The sequence below is a fragment of the Macaca mulatta genome, chromosome 3, assembly GCF_049350105.2.
Source record: "Macaca mulatta isolate MMU2019108-1 chromosome 3, T2T-MMU8v2.0, whole genome shotgun sequence".
Taxonomy (NCBI): Eukaryota; Metazoa; Chordata; class Mammalia; order Primates; family Cercopithecidae; genus Macaca; species Macaca mulatta.
In genome coordinates, this window is record NC_133408.1 from 112,380,266 (window position 1) to 112,405,161 (window position 24,896).

The 24,896-nt window shown below is 36.1% G+C and overlaps 1 long non-coding RNA gene across 1 annotated transcript in view; it reads left to right on the forward strand.

Moving 5' to 3' along the window:
- Positions 1 to 24,382, forward strand: part of LOC144339885 (uncharacterized) — a 194,431-nt gene extending 170,049 nt beyond the window's left edge. Inside the window, exons 2-4 of the long non-coding RNA XR_013415436.1 lie at positions 5,736 to 5,853; positions 23,096 to 23,274; positions 24,232 to 24,382. This is a non-coding gene — a long non-coding RNA (uncharacterized LOC144339885). The remainder of the gene's footprint in view (positions 1 to 5,735; positions 5,854 to 23,095; positions 23,275 to 24,231) is intronic.
- Positions 24,383 to 24,896: the final 514 nt, after the last annotated feature.

A 24,896-nucleotide genomic window follows, 5' to 3' on the forward strand; every position in this document is an offset into this window, starting at 1 on the left:
GCCACTATTGCAACTGTGGTGGCCCAATACGAAATTCATGTCTCTGAGGCAAATAGTGAAATGAAACTTCAGTAGCAAATAAAATGGGTGTGCCCACTCTACTCTGCTCAGATTTACTTAAAGGAGTCTGTGCCTCTGGCCACATTTCTTCAAAAGAGCAAGGATTTGGGTAGGGCTTAAACGACACACCCACCAAAGTCCATCTGTTGGCCCACCCTCCAGATGATTACACTGACATGTTCCTCACCAGACCCAAGGATGGCTCAGGGGAAGCTGTATATGGAAAGAGGAACAAAGCTCAGATGCCCTATCTGGACAGTCCACAAAGGTGTGCACTGGGTAACCTTCTGTGGGGTGGAGAGGAGCCAGAGCTGGGAATCTGGAGGTCAGAAGGCTTTGGCTTGGCTTCCTCACATGTCTACACTCAGGTGTGAACTCTGAGTTTGCCCTCCTAGATCCCTCTGCAGGTAGATATGTCAAGGTAAGAGGATAAAACCTGTTACCTAAGAGTTTGCCAGCTCAAGTTAGAACTTTTAAATATTAGACTATCATATGTTGATTTCCATTTATACTCCTTTTCCAGCCCTTGCAAACAATAGGAGTAGGTATGTATATGCATCTTTTCCCAAGTCGATTGCTTCTTTCAAGTTATTGATTTAAAACTTGGATACACAAGAGATGGTTTCATTATTGCTTAATGTTGAAGTTAATAATACTAAAAGGCACAGAAATATATGAGACAAGAATGACTTTAAGCCACAATGAGATGCTATTACACAACCAGTATAAAGGTTAAAGCTATATAGACTGACAACACCAGATGTGGATGGAGATATGGAGCTATTCATTTTTTAGTCAGAATGTAAAATGGTACAACTGCTTTTGAAAACATTTTAGCAACTTCTTATAGAACTGAACATGTACCCACCCAGTGACCCCGCGATGCCACCCAAATACATTTAGCTAAAATACAATTTAAGTTTACAAATACACTTTTCATAGTAGTTTAAAACTGCTGATCACCTAATTTTCAATGAACAGGAGAATGACTAAAACTTGGCATATGCATGTCATGGAATACCACTGTAGACGTATGAAAAGGAATGACTTTCTGATGCAAACAGTATGGATGAATCATGACATGTTGCTGAGTGAAAGAAGCCTTCCACAAACATACAGTACATTTTATATGGTTCTATGTGCATGGTTGTATTTACACAAATTTTAGAGTAGGCAAAACTATTCTATGGTTTAAAAAAAATCAGAACAGTGACTGCCTCTGGAGGATGGCAGTAGGAACTGATGGGGAAGAATACGATGAAACATCACAACATGAAGATAATGGGTGTGCATGTGCTTGTGTATAAGGTCACATTTTTTGGAGATGGGGAAGCAGAAATCTAGCTGGGATTGCTTCCCCAGTAGTAGGAAGAGGGCCATGATTTGGCTCTGTCAATAGCAGAGATTCTCAAAGTGCTGTGTTCCACGGCAGTGGTGAAATGTCAGAGTAAAATGACCTGGTGCAACTAGAGAGCTTCTACAGTATAAGCACCAGGCCTGTGAGCTATGGCAAGGATCCCTGGTTTTCTACTTTGCACAGGAGTAGTCTCTTTCAAGGGATGGGTTGGTCTTAAATAGTAAATTAGAGCAGATAAATACAAACTAAAGACCAGAAAGCATTCCTTGAATAGGCTTTTGTAAGACTCTGGGGTTTTCACAAGACTTGGAAAGGGCAAGCACTCAAACTGACCGAGATGGAATTTTATGCTGTTCTGGCAAGCGAAGTCTCAGCCAGAATAGAAAATTAAGTCATGTTCTGGGTCTTCTACTTTGAGTTTATATTTAAAAATTTAGCCCTACTTTAGAAGGATTAAGTTCACGTGTGTGGCCCAGAAGGCAAAAACCATGACAAATGCATAGAAGTTTTACAGAAGTTTGTGTCAGCTCAATATAAAGGATATTTCATGTGTTCATCAGCTAATTTACATGGTTTAGTCTACTTCAAATTTGATATTCTCTTTGCAGATTAATAAACGGTATTCTGAGACATTAACACAAATATAAAACAGAAGGGGTTGCTGTTGTGAATTTACCTAAATGAATCTCAGAAAGATTGGGTTCCTTTGGTTAGATATCTATAGCCTGCAGCACCCTGCTACCATTTGGTACATTACAATAAAAGCAACTCCCAGGCTGAATTCTGCCACAGATGTATTTATTAGCAAACACACACAAATCAGGCTTTCGAAATTCATCAGCAAACCTGATGAAGTTTTTTTTTTGGGGGGGGTACGGGGGGGCACTCTTGAGATGAACTTAAATGAAAGGTCCCCATGTGGTAAATGTCACAATATTCCAGTAGCAGAATTATATTAGTTTGCTAGTCAGCATGGGAGATTATAACCTGAAACGTAAGGCACTATTTTGAAGGATTCAACCAAGGTTGGTATGTCCTATTCAATCAGTAGCAGAAGTGATACGTGCATGTCGTCTGAGGCAATACTCATTTTATCACAGAAAAAGCACTGCTAATTTTCCTTAGAGTGACTAGCATACCGTCTAACACTGAGCAGGGATAATGACTCAAGACAATTGAATTGATTATGAACGTAATTCTCCCGTGTGAGATTCAGATTAGGATTTTCCAGGTAGTAGTTAATCATCCCTAGAATGTGAAGTGTTTTTTTTTTGTTGTTGTTTGTTTGTTTGTTTGTTTGTTTGTTTTTAATAAGAGAGAGAGCTGTCACTCAGGCTGGAGTGGTACAATCCTAGCTCACTGCAGCCTCGAACTCCTAGGCTCAAAGGGATCCTCCTACCTCAGCCTCCAGAGTATTTAGGGCTACAACTATATGCCATCACATCTATCTAGCTAGTTTTTTTGCTTTTTTTTTTTTTTTTTTTTTTTTTTTTTTAGAAAACTTTGTAGAGATGGGGATCTGGACCTCCTGGCTTCAAGCTATCTTCCTACCTCATCCCCACAAAGTGCTGGAATTATAGGAGTAAACCACTGTGCCTAGCCCAGGGTGCGTGGTCTTGATTAGGATTCTTCCAGGTAACTAATTATCCATAGGGGACATGCACATTTATATCACTGTATTTAAACTGAAGTAATTGCAGGTAATTTTTAGAAAACACTATATGCTTCATGAATTAGTGAGCTTTTGTCAACGTAAGTGTGAAAGCAGAGGCTGTAAGATCAGCTGTTACAGTCCTGTCTATTGGAGAAAATGTCTTCACTGAGACCTTTGAGTCCTCATCTCATTCTAAAGTTCTCTATTTTTACTCAACACCACACATCTAATTAGTGGTAAAACCAGAAATGGAAACTGGGTTCTTCTTTTGATCAGAGTTTCTCATTCAGGCTGGCTACAAGATTTAACAAGTTATTCAATATATTCATAGTCATTCCTGATTAAGATTTATAATTCAAACACCAGTTGCTTTTCTTACTGAGTACTATGTAAATATTTCCTATTATTCTCATTTTTTGTTATTTTTATGATTAAATTTATAGACTTTAAGTGGTTTCTTATTCTGCAGACTAATTGCAAATTATATTTTATATAAAAATGGATAAAAATATATTAACCTCATCTAAAATGTTAAATAAGAGTTACTTCTGACATTTATTAAAGTGTCAAGTGAGGATTTTAGTTGCTCCACATCTCACTATTCACACAATAATTTGGGGAATTTGTAATTTGCCACAAAGCTCATATCAAGTATTAACATCTTTTATTTTTTCTAGATTAAAAGCTATGAATTTTAGTATGTCCAAATAAGATAAAAAGGTTACTATATGTATATTTATCCTGTTCTGTTAATTGAAAATGCAAAATTAAGCATGGTAGTCCTAAACTTTAGGACATACAGTAATGAAAAATAAATATTATGACTGAATGATATTCTTAGTAAGTTCATTTCAAAAGAATTAAAATTGTTTTAATTTTCACAGTGAAATTGAAACTATTTTCTTCATTAGATAAAAAATACTCTGCAGGAGAACCAGGCTTCTAATTATTCTAAGGCAACTTTCTCATTTCTTTATTGAGGAACCTTTCTTCCCGTCCTCACCTTCAAGTTTCAGGGACTGTGAAACCAACAAAAGGAACAAACTGTTCTGTGGTGTCAGAGTTGGTGGTTTTATGGAAACTTAACAGGATCCTTCCTTCTCATAGCTGTCTGTATATTCTCAATGAGGACAGCTAAAAAAAGGCCAAACCAAATGTTTCCTTTCTGAGGTTTTGAGGCCTCCACTTCCAGTTGAGAAATAAAGGCACACATTTAGCGTGTTGGTCTGTTGGAATAAAAACTACTATTCATGGTTCGAGCAGTTAGATGAGTGGCAAATTAAAAGTCTGAAGACTTTTTTTAAAGGAATATTTTGATAGACTATATATTGATCAAGATGTCTAATTTAATTTTCAGCACATTAGATAATTTAGAAAATGGTTTTACAGCTGAATTTCTCTACAGTGCTTTGAAAACATGTATCTTCCAGTGTGCTACAGCAGAGTCAATATAGACTACAATTTCCCTGAAGACAGATACCTTGTGTTATTTATCTTTATAAACCAAGAGCTCAGTCAGAAGGTCAGTGGGCTATCACTAAATAGGGTTAATTAATACCTTAAGGATGCAACTCCTCTGTATAGATACAGTGAAATGAGAGCTGGATCAGTTAGTGATCAGATTTCAAAAAGATGTGTGAATGATCGTAGGCATTTTTTTTTTAATCAAGGAAATGCAAATTAGCATCACAATGAGGTATCTTTACATTATTGAGTCTCCCGACCCATGACCACTGTATACTTCTTCATGTGTTTATAAGTGTTCTTAATCTTTCCCAGCAATATTTTGTAGTTTTTGGAACAGAGTTCCTGTACATTTTTTGGTATATTTATTTCTAGGCATTTTATGTTTTTATGCTATTGTTAATGGAATTGATCTTTAGTTGATTTAAATCATATTTTGTTAATGTATTATTCCACACAAAAAATAAATGAGTTATCTAGACTTTTTATTATGATTAAATTTAATTCCATTGTCTTTATACCCTATTTGACATCCTTCTGAAATTATTATGGTTTTATTTCACAATATATTTACTTTGGTGGATGTTTTATCTGCATTTGAAATACATATATATTCTGCAGTTGTTGGGTCTATATATGTTCAGTAGGTTGATAGCTACAATGGAATGAATGTTTGTGTCTACCCAAAATTAGTATGTTGAAATCCTAATCCCCAATATGATGGTAATAAGAGACGAGGCCTTTGGGAGGTAATTAGGTCATGAGGATGAAGCCCTCCTGAATAGATTAGTGGCCTTATAAAGGAGACCTCAGAAAGATTTTAGCTCTCTTTCTGCCATGTGAGAATACAAGGAAAAGTTAGAAATCTGCAAAATAGAAGAGGGATCTCACCAGAACTCAACGATGCCCTGATCTCAGACTTACATAATCTGATCTCAGATTTTTAGCCTCCAGAATGGTAAGAAAAAATTTTCTGCTGCTTTTAAGCCACCCAGTCTATGATACTTTGGTATAGCAGTTTGTAGTAAGGCAGTAGTGCTGTTCAAATGTTCTGTATGCTTATTTTAACCGTTGGTTTTATAGCTTAGTGAAAAAGGAATGATAAACTTCTACAAAAAATCTACTTTTATTGCAAACTTGTCTTATTCTTTCTTTAGTTCTGGTAATTTTTCTTCCTGATTTAAAACTTTTTTTTTTCAGGGTCTTGCTCGGTCACCTAGGCTGAGGTGCAGTGGCACAGTGACAGTTCACTATAACCTTGAACACCTGGGTTCAAGTGATCTTCCTGCCTTGGCCTTCCAGAGGGCTTGGATTACAGGTATGTAAAACTCTTTTTAAATTAATATTTGTGTTGTTACATCTTTTTGATGAATTGACCCTTTATCCTATAACTTTCATTTTATATATGATAGTATTGCTTGTTTGTAGTCTACTTTGTCTGATATTAATATAGTTATTAACAACTTTTTTAAGATTAGTAAATGCATGGTAACACTTTTTCCATTCAGCTTTGTGGTTTTAAATTTTAAGTGTTTCTCTTGTAAGAAGCGTATTCTTGGATATTTCTTAAAATTTATACTGATTTCTCTGTCTCTTAATAGGAATGTTTGGTCCATTTACATTTAATGTAGTTCTTGGCACTGTTGAATTTGTCTACCATTTTCCTGTATGTAAAATATAATTATATATAATATAATATATTCAGCTAATATATGTTAGATTAATACATATATTAGTCTTCCTTTCTTATATATTAGACATATTATTATAAGACTAATATATGTTATATATTTATATATTGATTATATATTTATATATTAGTTATGTATATTATATTAGACTAATATATATATTAGTCTTCATATATTCCTTTGGAACAATCAAATATTTTCACATATTTCATATCATTCCCTTTAATAACTTTTATCTATAATTCATTGCTTTATTTTTTGTTGTTTTATAGACTAAAATATGCATTCCACATGCTTTTCTCATTTGAACTTCTCTCTATGAGATCAGGATAAAAGTTTTTGGTTATTTAACACAAATATAATTTGTGTTCTAAGCTCTAATTTTGGAGATATTGAAAGACAAGGTATTTTCAGAGTGACTATGAGAGAGGAGGGTAGTTCTTATAACAGGAGACAGGAAGATGGGAATCACAAATCTGAGATAGACTAAGCCTTATTTATATTATTTGAACCTAGGAGTAAATATATAAATATTTTCTTTAAATATATTTTAGATAGGTGATACAGCACAATGAGACTTGATCTAAAAATAGTAGTGCATACCTGAAGCTATTATAGAAAGCTATTATAGAAAGCTATTATAGTTTTGAAAGAAAACTGCCTCAGATCAATGAAAAATATATTTGATTATAAGCCACTCAAGGATTTACATTTACATTCTATCAAGATAAAATATAACTCACTGTTTTCTTTTCATTCATTCATTCATTCATTCATTCAGAAATTATCTCAGTTTGCAATGGATATCACCATGACCACTAGGAAGTCTTGAGTTGATTCCTAAGGATAAGGCCAAGAACAGCTAATGTTTCTTTTTTGTTTCTTCAAAGCAAAAGGAGGCCTGGCCTAAATTAAACTGGGTGTGCTTTTTGCAAAGCATACCAAGCTTTATGGGACTTCAAGCTCAGCATTTTAGGCACAGTATTTCAAACTAAATCACATGAAAAAAAAAAATTCACCACTATATTACTTCTTTTAAACAGTTCGGCATGGTACATTTTTTTTCTTTGGAAATGGGATACAGCTGCTTCCTGGGTCATGATTATGTTTGATAATCTTTTTTGGTAAACTGAGGCCTCCCTGAAGTATATCACTATTAAAATGTGCAAATATAAGTTCTTACTACACTAAACACTTATTCAGCTGTAGAAAAAATAAGAATAAATTTGCAGCAAAAAGGAATGAAATTTCATCTTTCTAATGCATATTCTTCAATTTTGTAAATTCAGCATCTTGTTTTTAAACCATTAAGAGAAATTGAAATCAGATTTGTATTTTTAAGTGAAAGAACACATTTTACTAAACAATACAGTGTAAGAAGAAAGGGTTCTATGGCTTCTTCAAATGTTTAAATACAAATATATTTTACAACCAAACTTTTGTGAAACATTTCCTAATTTAACAGGAACTAAACATTCTTTAACTTATCCTTTATCTTACAAATATTTTTACCATAATACAGATTACCTTATTGTTTCTTTATGTATTTTTTTCCTTATTTTTTAGGAGATTGCTTTATTGGGATTTTTATTTTTCTCTAATTGCAAGAGTAATAGATAGTAATTAGAAAAAAAAAAACTGTAGAGGGAACATAAAAAGTAAATATTTTAAAGTCTTACTTGCTAAAATAGCCTCTATTACTATCTTGGGAGATTTTATTTCAGATTTTTTCTATGTATGTATTTAAATACCAAACATACACATGTATGCACATATAAACACACACATATAAACATATATATGTATATATATAATTTTCCAAGTGTGTGTTGTTTTATATGCTACTTTTGCTCCTAAACATGATTTAGAAATGTTACATATCTATAAATATAGATTTAATTGGACTTTTATACCCATTCCATTGAAACGGTTCTATGATAAGTTCCCCACTAACTTCTATTTCAATGTGCAAGCTTCATTCTTCATTTTACTTGACACTGTGGATCGCTGTTGGTTTTTTTTCTTGAACCACTGTCTTCATGTGACTTCCAGAGCTCGTCTAATTTTGCTTTTCTGACTGCTATTTCTTGGTCTTTTTTTTTTTTTTTTTCTGAGACAAAGTCTCACTCTGTTGCCCAGGCTGGAGTACAGTAGCATGATCTTGGCTTACTGCAACCTCCACCTCCCAGGTTTAAGCAATTCTCCTCCCTCAGTCTCCCGAATAGCTGGGATTACAAGTGCCCACCACCATGCCTGGCTAATTTTTATATTTTTGTAGAGACGGGTTTTCACCATGTTGGCCAGACTGGTCTTGAACTTCTGACCTCAGGTGATCCGCCTGCCTCGGCCTCCCCAAGTGCTGGGATTACAGGCGTGAGCCACCGTGCCCGGCCTTTTGGTCTTTTTGACTGACTTCTCCTCAATTCTGTCTCTAAACATTGGAATATTATTGGGCTTAGTCTTTACACTACTTTCCCTCTAGTTCCACAACCATTTTCTTAGTACACATACAGTCTGATACCTTTAAATATCATTTGCACGGTGGCATCTCCCAAATATATATCTCTACTCTGCTACCTTCCCTGAATTCCTTACTGCTGCATACAACTGACATCTTTATTTAGAGGTTTCATAGGCATCTCAAACTTAATATTAAAAACTTCAAAGTTCAAGTTCAAACCTGATTTTCTGATGTTATCTGCCAAACCTACTCCTCTTCCCTATATCATTGAATGACAACTCTATCCTTTCTGTTACTCAAGATAAAAACCTTGAACTATTTTTTAACTTGTTTACTAATATCCCACATCTGGTCTGATTTTTAAAAACGTTCTGTTGACGTAAATAAATCCTGAATCTTACTGTTTACCACCTCCTACGCCCAGGTCCAAGCCCCCATTATCCCTTGTTTAGATTATTGAAGAAACTTTGCTATTGGTCTCCTTCCTTCTACTCTTAGGTAATTCTAGTCTTTTCTAAATGCAGCAACCAGAGTGATCTTATTACAATGTGGAAAGTTCACATTTCTTCTCTCTTCCATCCTTTCCAAAGCCCATCACAGGACCTCTTTTCCTCCTTGACCTCATGTCCTACTGCTCACGTTTTTGCTTATTCCCCCTCAGTCCATGCAGGCTCCTTTCTGTTGCTCAGGGGCACTGGAATTTGCCCTTCCCTCTGGGTTAGGTGCTATTCCTCCATACACGGGTGACTTATTCTCTCATCTACTTTAGATCTTGTTGCAAATTCCACCCTTTCAGAGGGTCCTTTCTCAGCCACATTATTTAAAATCCTACCATCCCATTTAACTGCTTAATTTTTCTTCTTAGTGCTAATATACTATGTACATTGCTTAATACTATCTGTAGCTAGAATGTAATCTCTAGGGAGGCAGAGCTTTTTCTGTTTTATTCATTTCTGTGTGCCCAGAATATAGAATAGTACCAAGAATATTATGAGCAGTTAAATATTTGCCAAGTGAATAAACAAATTAAATGAAGTCACATTATTATTTGTAACTACTAATAGTGTTTTATTACATGGATGAACTGTTACTATTTTGAACCAATTCTGCATTGATGCGTGTTTAGGTTATTTCTCACCTAACCTGTGTATTAGTATTAACACACTATAATAACATTTTGTGACAACATCTAAGTGTTTATTTAAGGTAAGTTTCTGTTAGTAAAATTGCTGCATTAAAGGACTGTCATCATTTGGCCAGGTGCAGTGGCTCATACCTGTAATCCTAGCAGTTTGGGAGGCTGAAGTGGGCAGATCATCTGGTCAAGAGATCGAGACCATCCTGGCCAACATGGTGAAACCCCATCTCTACTAAAAATAGAAAAATTAGCTGGGCGTGGTTGTGCGTGCCTGTAGTCCCAGCTACTCGAGAGGCTGAGGCAGGAGAATTACTTGAGCCAGGGAGGTATAGGTTGAAGTGAGCTGAGATCGCACCACTGAACTCCAGCCTGGTAACAGAGCAAGACTCTGTCTCAAAAAAAAAAAAAAAAAAAAAAAAAGAATTGTCATCATTTTAACACTTTAATTACTTGGCCAATAGTCCTCCAGAAAAGATGTAAAGTCGGTATGTGAGTGCTTCTAGACCAATGTATTGGCTATAGTGAGTATAATCATTCTCTATAATGCTTCCCAATGTGATAGCAAAAACTTGCTATCTCAGCATTGCTTTTTGTTCATACAAGGCTTCTTTAAAGGCTAGATGGTGCCATCTCTCTCAGTCAATAAGTGTATGGATCGCTTTGTATAAAACTGTGTTGACTGTACAGAGCAATTTCTAGAAATTCCTCAAGCCTAATTGACTTTCCACATTCACGTGTAGTTTCTTCTCTTTCACCAGGCTCTGATTGTACTCTGTTGTTTGGTCATCATTTCCTACTAAGATCCAGTTTTTGCAGAAAACAATAAGCAAAATGGACAAGCTATAGATTGAATGTTTATGTCTCCTCACACTTCATATGTTGAAGCTTAATCACCAGTGTGATGATACTAGAAGGTGGTGCCTTTGAAGGGCATTAGGTCAGGAGGGCTTATCATTTATCTTTCATAAGCACCTTTATACAAGAGGCTCAGGAGAGGTCTGTTACTTTTTCCATCATGTGAGAGCTCAGCTTAGATGCCATCTATGAACCAGAATGCAGGCCTTCACCAGGCACTTCTGGAGCCTTGATGTTGGACTTTCCAGCATCCAGAACTGTAAGAAATAAACTTCTGTTATTTATAAGCCATCCCATCTATGGCACTTTTATTATAGCAACCTGAACAGATAGAGACACTACCATAGGTAACACGATCATCTTTACTAACGAAAGTCTCTTGGGGAGCTCCTGTCTGTCATTAGACCTTTAGTTAATTTTCAGATAGTGCAGGTTTTGCCATTCCTTTAGGGAGAAGTAAGATAGTCAGGAGTGTGTTGCTGTTCAGTGAGTCTACCAAGTTTTTTTAACTAAAGCCTATTTGCTTTGGCTTTGATTCTGACAGGCCTCCTTCCTGTCCTCTTGTTAGGTTTTTCTGGCAACATTCATAAAATAGGGAGCCTGTCTCTTAGTGAATATTGAATTCCCTGTGTGATAACTTGTGATTTTAATGAAGTTTTGTTAATCTCTAAAACATGTGCTCCTTTGTGTCTAGTCCCTTTAATCTTCCTGAGCTTTTGTTCACTTACTTAGATGTTACTATTTTCTGTCTGTATAGTTCAGAAATAAAAGGATGGCCTATGTATACATTTAAAATTACATTTAAAAAAAATAAGTTTCTTTCAATGACTTTAGAAATAGAAGTTTTACTCTGGTTAAAAGTTGTAATATGTTGGTTGAGACTAAACAGGGAGTAATGGTGACAGAGAAAAATGACTGTGTATGTGTGTTTGCTTTTTAAGGAAAAAGTAGAACTTTCTTAAAGCTGCATTTCCCAAACCTTTTGGTCTCTGAATACCTTTCCACTCTTAGAAATTGCTGAAGATCTCAAACAGCATAATTTTGCAGATTAGAACTATAATTTTTTGCCATATTAAACATTATAACAGAAAATGTTTAAATATTATTTAAATACTGGCTCACTGATTTATTTAGAGATAGAAGTGGTAAGCAAATTTCATGTTAATAGAAAATATTTTTATAAAAATAATGGTTTCAAAAATGTCCTTAGTGAGAAGAGTAGCATTGATGTATATTTTTGTAAATGTCTTTAATATAAATTAGTAGAGAACAGGTAGATTCTCAACCTGCTTCTGCATCCAGTCTGTGGCAGTATCACGCCTATAGCTTCTGGAAAACTCCAATGCACATTTATGAGAGGATGAGAATAAAACAGACAAATGACATTTTAACATTATTATAAAAATAGTTTTGACCTCACAGATCTTCTGAGGGTTTTCCAAGGAACCCCAAACTATATGATGTCCTAAAAAAGAGGTTCAACATGTTGCAAATATGAAAGAGCATAATAAAGGACAAAACTTGGAAAGTGGATTTTGTTAGTCTTGATTTAATGTACCTATATCTGAAAAGAAGCTATGAAGTCTGTTAAATTTTTAGTAACATTTGCTCACTTTTGAGGAGCTCACATCCTTAGTTTACTGATTAGTGCTTTAAGCTACTTTATGAAAGGGTTTTCTTTATTTCTATGCAACCTGCCTAGATAGCAGAGGCTTTATCTCACCAGAATAATTTTCTGTGCTTTATATTGACTTTATTATGTTCCCAATTATTTAAGAAAAAAATAAAAAAGAACAAAACTTCCTCACTTATGCAAGAGCTAATGTTCTTATAATGATATCCTCTAGGTTTGTTTTTAAAATAACATCAGTTTTATTAAATAGACAACTAGGAATTATTTCTTAGTACCCGTTTTAGACTATTAAAGCTCCAAAATTGCCTCTGACAGCTCTTGATTTTGCCTTCCCTAAATTGGTCCCTGAATTTAGAAAATAATGAAAACATTTTCAGGGCATATTTTGCACCTAAACCTATATTTCAGATTTCCAAGAGGCCCCATGAGAAATCACCAAGGTATGTTCTTTAACCTTACAGAAAGAAAGATATGAGTCGAATTTATGTTCATGTGATGTGATATTATTACAGGAGTTACTTGGGAAGAGTTGTCAGGTTAGGAGAGACACAGACTTCTCTAGATACTGTGTGTATTATCTAGGTAAAATTGTATTAGTACAAATATTTGGAAATATGGAAAATCCTGGAGTTGAAACAGGAGAGTTTCTGCGCCCCCTCCCCCCCCCCGCAGGACATGTGACAGGAGTGTGGCTCTCTGTTCAGCTTAAACCCCTTATGGGAGGGGGAGCAGGCAGATGGACAGGTGAGGGAACTGAGGCAAGCACTTTTGGGTTCTGGCCCAACGGCAGCATCTAGGGGTGGGTGTCTGTGACACCCAAAGCCCAAATGGGCATGTGTTACAGTGTGTTCCTTTAGTCTTGCCATCCATGGACAGCTTAAGTGTTAACCAGCTTAGTGGACCCGCTGCCTTTTTGCAAGAACAGAGGGTCAGTGTGACAGCTTTCTGTATCCCAAACTCTTGTCCAGCATCCTGGAAGAATTGGGTCGCACACTGACTTGAAGGATGAATGCGGAGGTTTTACTGAGTGATGGAGGTGACTCTCAGCAGGACGGATGGAGAGCTGGACAGACGATGGTGCAGAAAGATGATCTTCCTCTGCATTTTGGCATTCCAGTGGCCAATTCTCTGACCGTCCCCAGCTAAACTCCTCCCGATGTTCTTTCTCTTCTCTCCTTCTCTGCTGTGCCATTCTGCCATTTGTCTGATCATCTCCTCATCTCCTTGTCTGTTTCTGGAGCCCGGGGTTTGGGGTTTATATGGGTACAGGATAGGGGGTGTGGAGGGCCAAAAGGCAACTTTTTAGGCATGAAAACATTAAAAAATTTGGGTGCCTGTTCTCACATAGGGCCGTGGGTATCCAGGCTTGAGAGTGGAGCGTTTGCTAGGGAACCACCCTCTTCTACCCAGTATTTTCCTGTCTCCTGTCCATATCAGAATTTGTCAATGTCTTCCCTATTTAATGTGCTTTATCCCCAGGAGGAAAACTGCTCAAAACTCTTATAAGTTTGTTATGTATTATACCCCAAGAGAAAATCTTACTATTTTTTATTTGGATACTTTTTATTATGATAATAATGTTTCTGATTGTGGTAACAAATTAATAACAGCCATCAAGTCTCTTTCATCTATACACAATTTTGTTTTATTCTGATGCTTGCCTGAAGTCTCTGCCATAAGCTATAAACCAATAAAGAAAGTCTCCGAGGTTTTTGTTTGTTTGTTTTTTGAAACGGAGTCTCACTCTGTCACCCAGGCTAGAATGCAGTGGCACGATCTCGGCTCTCCCGGGTTCACGCCATTCTCCTGCCTCAGCCTCCAGATTAGCTGGGACTACAGGTGCCCGCCACCACACCCGGCGAATTTTTTGTATTTTTAGTAGAGACGGGGTTTCACCATGTTAGCTAGGATGGTCTTGATCTCCTGGCCTCATGATCCGCCCGCCTTGGCCTCCCAAAGTGCCGGGATCACAGACGTGAGCCACCATGCCCGGCCGAAAGTCTCTTGAGTTTTTAAATTATTGACACTTCAAAGACTAGACTCAGGTACAGCCTTCAGAGCTAACATCATCACATAGACAACTTTAAAACCATGTTAGTGGACTGCCTCTTGAAAGCAGACTACTAATCCAAGGACTAGCAGAACAAAAATTAGTTTCCTGGGAATAAAAAAAATCAAAGAAGAAAATTTTATCATAATTGGGCATACTGTTGCTGTTGTTTTAAGTTTCCATTTTCTGAATATATGAAGCTCTTATTCTTCTTAAGCTGTCTATACTGCATATAACTTAGTAAAATCTGTTTTTTTTTTAAACTTAAAGCATTTTAAGATAATACTTGATTCTTAATAACCACCTATATGAGTTATCTAGGGTTGCCATAACAAATTGCCACAAACTTGATGACTTAAACAACAGAAATTTATTATCTCAAAATTCTGGAGGTCACAAGTCTAAAATTCAAGGTGTCATCACAGTTTGTATTTTCTGAAGACTCTGAGAGGGAATCTATCCCTTGCCTCTCTCCTAGCTTCTGACGGTGGTTACATCCTTGGCCCTCCTTGACTTGTGTGTATATAACTTTAATCTCTTGTCTCTGTCTTTACATGGCTTACCCCAATGTGTCTGTGTCTCAAATCTTTCTTTTCTTTTTCTTATAAGGGCACCAGTCATTGGATACAGGATCCCCCTTAAAGCTAGGACGATCTTATCTCAAAATTCCTAATTACAGCAGCAAAGGGCCTATTTTCAAATAAGATCTCATTCACAAGTGTTGGAATCTGAACATAGCATTTTCGGGGACATAGTTCAACCCACTACCACCCCATCTCCATAATTCAGAAACTTAGTAAGTCTCCCAACTTTTCATGGAAATATTTACATAGGGACAAATAGAATCTATCCTCTAATGTTTTGCCTGAGGTGTTATAGTTGAAAATTATGCTTTTTAAATCAGGTATGACAAGTCTTTATTTAAGAAAAAAAAGGGGGGACTTTGTTTAGGAGCCAATGCCTCCAAACTTCTCCCAAGGAAACTGACCCAGTGATACCTGGCATATAGGGGGACAGGCTTACCCTTAAGAACCGTAAGAAACATTTTTGGCAGGCAAGGAACATTAAAAAATTTGGGAGACTTCCAGAAGATGGTATAATTCATTCCAATGTACCAATACTGCTGGTGAAATCTGATGGGGAGAGGTTCTTACGCTTAGCTTCCTGACCTTGAGATAGAAAAATAGAGTCTCTTAAAAGGTACAATCTGAGATTCCTTATGACATATTCAGGCAAAGGTTAATTTATGGACTTTGTAGCTGTTCAGTACTGTATGACTCAGGAATTGCAAAGCAAACTCAAGGAGCTTGTATGGTAAATTAATACTGTTCCTGTACCTATGTAAATAATCAGGTCCAATATAATAGGCCTTTTATAATCAAGAATAACTTTTGAGATTATGATCACAGGGGGATAGACTGTCAGAAAAAATGTGAAAGATTTTGAACAGGCAAAGATTATTTGGTGTCCTGTCTAGCATACTCTTTTGGGTTATATGTGCCTTCCATTGTTTGTGAGCTATTTTCTTACTGTAATTTGTAGAGAAATAGTAGCAATAAAAATATTCTTATTCATAAAAACATAAATGAGTTTTATCTAATGCACCTCCAAGAAATCAGTTTTGTACCTACTTACAAAGTAATTTCAGCATCCCTGAGTGCTCATATTGTACTCATTTAGTTTTCTTTTAAACATGTTCTAATATTGTCCTGCTTGGCTCATTTATTAATAATAGTTTTAATAACAGTTATTAATGATCCCTTGTTTATTAATTGGTAAACAATTAAAATAAAATAAAATATCTTGTGTTAAAAAATGAATAAGATATAAAATTTGTATCTGTTGGATTTATTTACCATTCAGAAAAATTAAAATCTTGAGAAACTTTGGGATAATGTGAGAAAACTGCATATATTGATCTTTTTAATTGTTTATATCTTCCTCTAGAATGGAAGCCTCATAAGGGCAATGACTTGGTTTTAGTCAATACTATTATCTCCAGAAATTAGAATAGTGCCCGGCACATACAAAGTACTCAATGTTTATTGAATGAAAAAAAAATGATTAAATGAACACGTTCTCAGAGAGTGGATTATAATTTTTTTACATGATTATGTTTGAGTCAGCATTTCAACTCATATCCATGGAAGGAATTAAAAGATAAATGCCTTGATAAATTTAACAACTTGAATAACCATTTAATACAGTTTAAGCCAATAATATCATTTATGCATGTGTGCACTGTAAAATATATGTTAAAAATCATTTATGCCAGTATTTTTATAAAAATACTAATTCAATAAAATCCAAATGTTTTGTAAAAACAAATTACCTGTTTTTAGCACTATCCTGTCTAAAATAAAATAGTATATAGTAGGTTTTTCATTTTCTTCTATAGGCCTTATTTCCTTTTTCAATGCCTCTCCCTCTCTTTCTCGTCTGTCCCTCTGTCCCTTTGGCACACAGGGCCATAAGGCTGTTTGACCTACAAGATTCACCTGTGGAAACATCCCTGCTTCCTCCCTGTGGGAGAACTAATGGTACCTGAGAGTTCTAGGAATTCTCGTCACAGGTGATATTATGGTACACAAGGTTCGATGGCAATCAATTGCAATATCCTTCAATTTCATATGCACCTTTCCTAAAACTAATCTGTCTTGAGAATATGCCTGAGGTCATGTGAAGATGACTCTTCTTTCCTATCTTCCTTATTGCAATCATCATAATCACACTTTTTAAATAAGTATAGCTCTTATTTCATATCAAATCTTACTGTAATATATTGTTTCAATATGTAAAACCTCAGGGCACTAAATAAGGAAACATTAATTTCCACTTCATGAAGAGACAAAATAAATAAATAAATTTTATGTTCTGGTGATGAATTATTATTTGTAATAATTCAAAATATGATCATTTTCATATCAGTAATCATCATAATAAAAATTAAATCCAGAAGAAAAGTATTAAGCCTTAAGAACTCATTGTCACAGGAAATTAAAAACATTTCAATTTCAATGTAAATATACATGAATATATATTGTAGTTACAGCAAAGGGTGAAAAAAAGGATGGTTAATATAAAGACTTTCAAATATAAAAATATGTTACTTAGAGATGAATTTGGGGAGAAAGAGAACAGAAATAGTATTTCAAGGAAAAAAATAAACTGAAGTGAAATTCCCAAATACTAAAGAAGAGCTTGCCATGAGTATTTTGATAGATGTTGAATGTCAAATGGCTATTGTATTTCCATTACAATTTAAATTGTACAAATTGAAAGAGGATATTCTAAAAATGTACACCTAAATGTGTCTAAAGCATTAAACTTGCCTTTCAAAACATTCTTTTAGAGGCACACTTGCAAAAATTTTGATTATTGATTTATTCTATTTTAAGTCTCTAGGTACTCATTAAAGTAATGACTAATAATGAGTAACGAACCTGTGCTATTGTATTAGCTAGGGCTGAGGAAACCTCATCTCTTAGTACATTTAAAAGTCTAGAAAATCTTCACAAATATTCTAATGATGGAACTTTAAATGATACGCCTATGGGAACAGACGTTCTTAATGGTAAAAGACTTTGTATCGTACTATTAGCCTTGTAAAATTTACTTGCACATAGCACAGTACAGAGTATTGATTAAGACCCTGGCATACCAAATTACTGTTATTTTCACCAAATTGCTTAAATTTCCAAATCCCAATCTCCATTGTTTAAAATGGGGCTCTGCTGTGAAATAGTCCTATCCCTTAGAATCCTTCTGAGGAATTAATTACATATCGTGTTAAGTACAATGTCTGAAACATGAAAAACTATTAAATAATTGTTTAGTAGTATAATTACCTATAAAAATGCTGATTAACATATTGTCTACAATATGTGATTATTATGACTATTTAGCTCATTCAGTGTCACTGAGGATCTTTCAAATTTTTAGTCACAGAAATTCACTAATGCCAACATAATGCAAACTAACACATCTGTGAATCATGCATTAGGAAAGAAAAATAATCTTTCAGCAAAAAGTAGGACTAAGAACCAAAAATTTCAAATGGGCAGTTCTTCCTTTTTAATCCTATTATATAAAAATAACCAAGAAAAAGCTTAAGGGTAAAAGCTACCTATTATTTAAATAACAACGTGGCCTTCATTTTATTGCACCGCACTGCATTAGTTTCTTTCAGCCTACAAACAAATTTTAAATGACAAAAATAAAGCCCAAAACATTTTCTTTGACTATTTCATTATCAAGATGAAGGAATACACAGAAGAGAGGCTCAAGTCTGGGTATAACATGAATTTGGGAAGTCTGCATTGTTCATTATTACACCATTTAGAACCTAATTAAATTTTTAAGTACATAGACTTACAAACTTACATATATTCAGGTATTTCACAGATGTATAAATGTTTTGGTTTGGAAGACTAACTCTATCTTATTGGCATAAGGTCTCTGATAATTTAACACCTATATATAATGACAGTTAAATAAAAATTTTCAAAAGGTTTGCCAAACATTCAGTCAAATCATGCATCTACCTATGTCTGCAAAGAGCATTGCTCTCTACTCTTCTTGTCCTTTGACTATTGGTATAACCAATCAGGTTGGTTTTAAACTTATTTCATGTTGGTTTTGTCGATGTGTGTACTGATGTTTAATGAAAGATGTAATGCATCTGCTGGTTTATTTGCAAATTCTCAAGTGTCTCCTGTTGTCCCTCAGAGTACTCCTAATTCACTCATATAGTTGGAGTCTAGCTAGCACCATTGCGGAGTTTTCAGCTTGTTAATCATACTAAATATTACACCATTTATTGACTCTCATTTTAAGCTAGGATAAGAAGTCAAATATAATCTCAAACATAAATAGTCTAATTAGTCTGCATTCCAAATGCTGAGGAAATATGATAAGGCAGTACCTGCAGAAAAGAAAAGCCAAGCAGCTTGAATTTGGTCTTTTTCTCATAAAACTGTGGTCGTTTTTCAGTTCTCATCTTACTGTACCAATCAGTGGCATTAAACACGCTCGTTCATTCCTTCCTCATTTAAACACGTTCTTTACTTGGCCTCTGGAACACCCCTGGCTTGATTCATTTTTTTTTTTAACTCACTGGCCTCCACTTCTGTTCTCCTTCCCTAGTTTATGTACTTATTGCCTAACTGCTAAACCCTGGTGTGCCCAGGAGTCAGTCTTAAGCCTCTGCTTGGTCTGCACACAACTCCAAATAATGTTTTCTTATCCCATAACTTTTAATACATCTACATGCTGGTAACTTTTACATATAAATCCTTAATCTCAACCTCTTTCCTGAACTCTAGAGTTGTATACCCAACCATTTCAACACTTCTCAATGAATACCTATAAAAATCGTATTTTTCCCCACTAATTCCAAATGTTAAAATTGCTAATTCCAATATTGAACTCGTATTTCTCTCTCCCTCCAAAATAGCCTATCTGCAGGTGCGAGAATCTTAGAAAAAGAGTACTCTGTTTATTCAGGGCAAAACCATAGAGTCATTCCTGACGCCTTTCTTTCTCTCACAGTCTTTAGCCAGTCTTTCAGCAACATTCAGAATATATTCAGAATCTTGCAACTTCCCTCACCTCCACTGTTGTCTCCTGAGTTCAAGCCACCATTGTTTCCTTTTTGGACTATTGCATTTGCCTCCTAACACGTCTTCCTGCTTCTAACCTTGCCTCCTTACACAGTCTGTTTCCTCACTTCATCAAGAATGTCACACCTTGCCAGGGGGCAGTGGCTTACCGTGTAATTTCAGCACTTTGGGAGGCCAAGACAGGCAGATCACTTGAGGTCAGGAGATCGAGACCAGTCTGGCCAACATGGTGAAATCCCATCTCTACTAAAAATACAATAATTAGCCAGGCATGGTGGCAGATGCCTGTAATCCTAGCTACTTGGGAGGCTGAGGCAGAAGAATCGCTTGAACCTGGGAGGCAGAGGTTGCAGTAATCCAAGATCGTGCCACTGCACTCCAGTTTGGGTGACAGAGTGAGACTCCATCCCCCCCCCAACAACAACAAAAAAAGTCACACCTTTGCCCAAAGTTCTTGAGAAGAGGAAAGTCTGAAGCCTTTATCGTGGTCTACGAAAACCTACAGTCCTTACCTCTATGTCTGCTCCAAGGTCTGTGTCCTCTTCTCCATGTCCTTATTTTTCATCACTCTGCTAATCACTCTACTCCAGCCACACTGGTCTTTTTGGTTTGCTTATAACACATCAGGTGTTCTTCCACCTCAGGACCTTTGCATGGCCTATTCCTACTGCCTGAAGACGTTTCCTCCAGACATCTGCATGAAGGCTTCTCTCTGTTTTTTTGAGTTACTGCTTGAATCTCTCCCCCTTCTGTTTTTTAAGTACTTTTCTCACCACCTTCCTTAAAATAGCACACTCTCTTACTATCTATCATCTCTACCACTTACTCTCATTCTTGCTCTCCTTCCTAGCACTTATTCCCGTATGACAGGTTATAGACCTGTCTATTTGTTTATTGCCTTTCTGCTCCTTTGAAACAGTAAACTCCTTGTCATTGGAAATCTTGTTGGATTGTCTACTGTTTCTCTCCAGCCTAGAAGAGTGATTGACACGGCTCAACTAACTTCCTATTGTGTGATTCAATTCCGGGACATAGGTTCACTGAAATGCTTTCCTTCATTCTTATTTCCTTCAATATGACACCTTCTGGAAGGCAAAAATGGACTAGTAGAGATTCTAATCCATGGTCCTGGATAACCAGCAGAGCCAACATAGGGGCAGGGATCCTCTCAGCCTTTTTCCACTTGTCTTAAAGCTCCTATATCAGTTTGCAAGATTTTGGAGCCATAAGTGCAATAGAAAATCCAATTCAGCCTGGCTTAAACAATGAAAGGACAGAGGTAGGGCATGCTTTAGGATTGATGGAGCCCTGGCCCCACCAAACCTTTATGAGTTTACAAGTTCTGTCCATCTGCTTTGCCCTACCCAGTGCTGGCTTCATCCTGAAGCTATTTCTTATTAGGTTTAGGGAGTAGTTGTCTGAGCCATTAAAGTCACAAACGATCTAGTCCATTTCTAACGTGAAAGAGAAGCTCCCTCTATCCCTCTCAGCAGATCCATAAAGAACTTCTCTTGAACCTCCAGAACACTTTATGTCTATTTGGCTAAAGTGAAGTCCATACTCACACTTGACTCAGTTGCCAGTAAAAGACGGAGGCTACCTTAGACGAATCATGCCCACCCATAAGCAGAGACTGATACAGTCACCCTTCTTTTGAGGCACATGGTTTGCATGAAGGATGTTTGGAAACCTGACCAAACTGACTCAGGCTTCTCTGGAAGGCAAACAAAAAGAGTGTCTGCTAGTCAGGTTGCCAAGAACATTTACTGTATTCTCAAACCAAAGGCCTGAAGGGACAGTGACTTGAAAGCCAAAAAAGCCAACAGACTGCATTAACCATGACGGGTGAGGCAGGCCGTCTGGTTTCCCCAGGGAACAAGGATATGTAGAGAAGGCTGCAGACACATTGGTTGTTTCTTTGCTTCTTTGCTTGGGCCTTGGTCAGTTCAGTGCTCCAAATGAGTCTCGCCGAATGAATGAAGTGTGAATGAAGCCAAATCTCTTCCATTTATTTATGTTTTTACTCCCTTGGTGTTAAGTACAGTTTAAAAATTGTGTTTAGTTGCTTTCCATTTCTCGCTTGTCAGTGAAGTAAATAAAATATGCATTTGTGAATAAGAATGATTTGGCCCAAAATCCAACTTCACTTTCAACAGCATGCCCTTGGTGATGTTATTTTCTCTTTTGGAGATTCATGTTTTTATTCACTAAATGGATAACTATAATGCTACCCTTAATGGCATTTAATTCAGATTGAGTTAGTGTGCAGAAAGCATTTGGCATAAAGGAGATATCTCTAAATACTGGCCTCAGACTTTCCTTCTTTTACAGTAAGACATACAGCTGTGAGTTTATAAAAGTCTACAGATTTTCATCAAATAATGGTAAGAGAAAAATAGATAAGCTTTCTTTCTTCTAGATGATGGATCACAAGACTCATTGGATTCATAAATTTTTATCGACAAAATAGTTAAATAAATGTTTTCAGTTGATTGGTTTGATTATTTTCTTTCCTTGACCTTATTGGAAATAAGATAACTCAGTCATTATTTGGCAATAATACTGCATTTAATTCCAAATTTCAAATATGTTAATATTTCCTTCTTGTGTATATATGAGATTTTTGTATTTCTTGTGTTACATTTTTGAAACTCAAAATTACTATGAAATTTTTTTTTTTTCTTTCTGTGACAGAGTCTCACTCTGTCATCCAGGCCGGAGTGCAGTGGCATGATGAAGACTCACTGCAGCCTTGATCTCCCAGGCTCAAGTGATCCTCCCACCTCAGCCTCCTGAGTAGCTGGGACTACAAGTTCATGCCACCATGCCAGGCTAATTTTTATATTTTTTTGTAGAGGTGGGGTTGCTTCATGTTGCCCAAGCTAGTCTCAAACTCCTGGGCTCAAGTGATCCGCCCAACTCAGCCTCCCAAAGCATTGAGATTATAAGTGTGAGCCATTGTGCCTATGTTAATTTACATGTGTTACTTCTTTCCTCACACTGGGTTTGAGAGTTTAAATACTTTGTAACTATATTGATTGAAAAAAAATAAGATGGGTCATATCTTGTGCTATTTACAAGAATATCTCTGTGCCCATTACCTCTTCCCAGAGTCTTCCTGTTTACTCACTATGGACCCAACCTCTCGGTGACCATTCTGACCCACAAATATAAACAACTGTCATGTCAGCAGTGTTTCCACAACCACTTTGTGAAATTAGAGCATTGTCTGACAAATAAATGAAATGTAGAGAAATGGAAAAACCAAAACTTTGACACGATTCATCCAGGTAAGAACTAAATATGTTTCCAAGTCATTCCTTTTTCTTCCTGGTACCAAAGCAAAGGCCAATAATGCCAGAAGCCTCACAATTCCCTTCAGTACTACCTACTGGCTTTCATTGTCAGGGCATGAGAAGAGAACATTTTCCGTTTTTTTAGGCACCCCAGACTCTGGAACTAGCTTTGACCTCCTGCCAGTATAAATGAATTGCTTTAAGATAGTAGCTATTTCACAAAAATAATTAATTGGATTTCCCAGGCCAGATGACACTAGTGCCAGAAAATTCAAATAAGTGAACCTAACTCTAGGTCAACCACCGAAGTAGAGGAAAAGGGAAAAGAAAATAAACAAAAAAAGCAGGTCCAAAGACTAAAGGCAACACTTTTTATTTGATAATTCTTCATATTTTCTAATCCTGTCTAACGTCTAATGATTTCTTTACTCATGCCTCGGTCTGCCCCAGCAGCACCAACTGTGCTTTTCTTGGCATCTTTTACAAACCACTATAATCTCAGTGCAAGTTTGCTCGTGGAATCCTGTCTAGCACCCGGTTACACTTCAGTGGAGCCAAGGTTCTCAATTCCTCAATCACTTACACCAGCCAGGGGCTCTTCTGATGGGCACACATGCTTTTCCCACCAAAGCCATGACTCTCTGCTGATTTGTGCTGATTCTACACACTCCTTGGTTGCAAGCTCATATTTGGATCTAAGCAGTGAGATCTGTTCAGACTCCAGGGCCCATTAAACTTCATCGTCTTGAAGTTCACTGGCATAGTTATTATTTTCAAGAACACTTAAAGTATGAAGCCCACATTCCACATTTGCTAAGTATAGCTTTCATCACTAAGAAAATTCCCATATTCAAAGTATGAGCTTAGATTTGATGTACGCTTTATGAAAGAAATCATTAGAAAGTCTCCATTACAGTTGAATACATGCTCTTTAATTTGTGTTTTTTCAAGAGATTATTTCCAAAAAGAAGAAACATTATACTGAGAAATCAGAAGATTCGCCTATGAGATAACTTTAAACATAAGCATCATTACATCTTATTCTGACCTCACATCAATTCCAGCTGATGCTCTGGAGAACAGGAAGGCCTTCATAACAATGCCTTTTGTAAGGGTTTTTTAAATTATTATTTTCGTTGTTTTTAACATATTTAGAGGAATCAATTGAAGAACACAGCCAGCAATTAAAAATTAAGCGAATGTTTATATTTGAGGCATTACCTCTGTAGGGATTGCTTTCATTACAAATATGAATCTTAATGTTTACACCTTCAAAGTGGGCATATTAACCAAAAGAAAAATCAGTTTCTATTTACCTTTTCTAGACAATTCTCTGAGTAGTGCTAAAGTGTTTGAGCAAGTAGGATGGCAAATTCCAAGGTGGTTTTTAAAAATGCAATTATTTCCATTTTTGTGAGCTTTTTTCTTTTAATATATCAATGCCTGACATCTCTCCACTGTCAGATCTATACCCACTGAGGTCCAAAAAATGTCACAAGTAGAGTGTGAAAGGAAAAGTTGGCATAATCTTTCTGGAGCTAATAAAAAAGTGCATAATATACGTATTCTAAAGAAACCTTCATTCATAGATGAAATTGAAAAATCTTGCACTGGCA